A 550-nucleotide genomic window follows, 5' to 3' on the forward strand; every position below is an offset into this window, starting at 1 on the left:
AACAGATGCTGCTTCTGACAAGGAGGGAAATGGAAGATTTTGAAGGGAAATGCTGACAGGATCTTGTGCATATATCTTTTGGAGCTGGGGGGGGGGGCAGTGAGGAAGCAAACTGCTTCGGTAACAAACATACGTCGCACAGGCAAAAAAGTTTATATGACTGGAGGCCTGGTCCTGACAAGGAGGGAAATGGAAGATTTTGAAGGGAAATGCCGACAGGATCTCGTGCATATATACTTCTGGAGCTGGGGGGGCAGTGGGGAAGCAAACTGCTTCGGTAACAAACACACGTCACACAGGCAAAAAGTTTATATGACTGGAGGCCTGGTCCCCTTCTCCTCAGATGAAGAAAAGAAAGCCATATGGACTGTGAAGTCTGAGCTTGGAGGCCTTTTCCACGTAGCCTCATGTAGCCAGTGTGGTGTAATGGCTAAGAGTGGTGGACTCTAATCTGGAGAACTGGGTTTGAATCCCTACTCCTCCACGAGAAGCCTGCTGGGTGACCTTGGGCCAGTCACGGTACTGTCAGAACTCTCACAAGGCACCTGTT

This window comes from Gekko japonicus, unplaced genomic scaffold (assembly GCF_001447785.1).
Source record: "Gekko japonicus isolate JY-2015 unplaced genomic scaffold, Gekko_japonicus_V1.1 scaffold3112, whole genome shotgun sequence".
Taxonomy (NCBI): Eukaryota; Metazoa; Chordata; class Lepidosauria; order Squamata; family Gekkonidae; genus Gekko; species Gekko japonicus.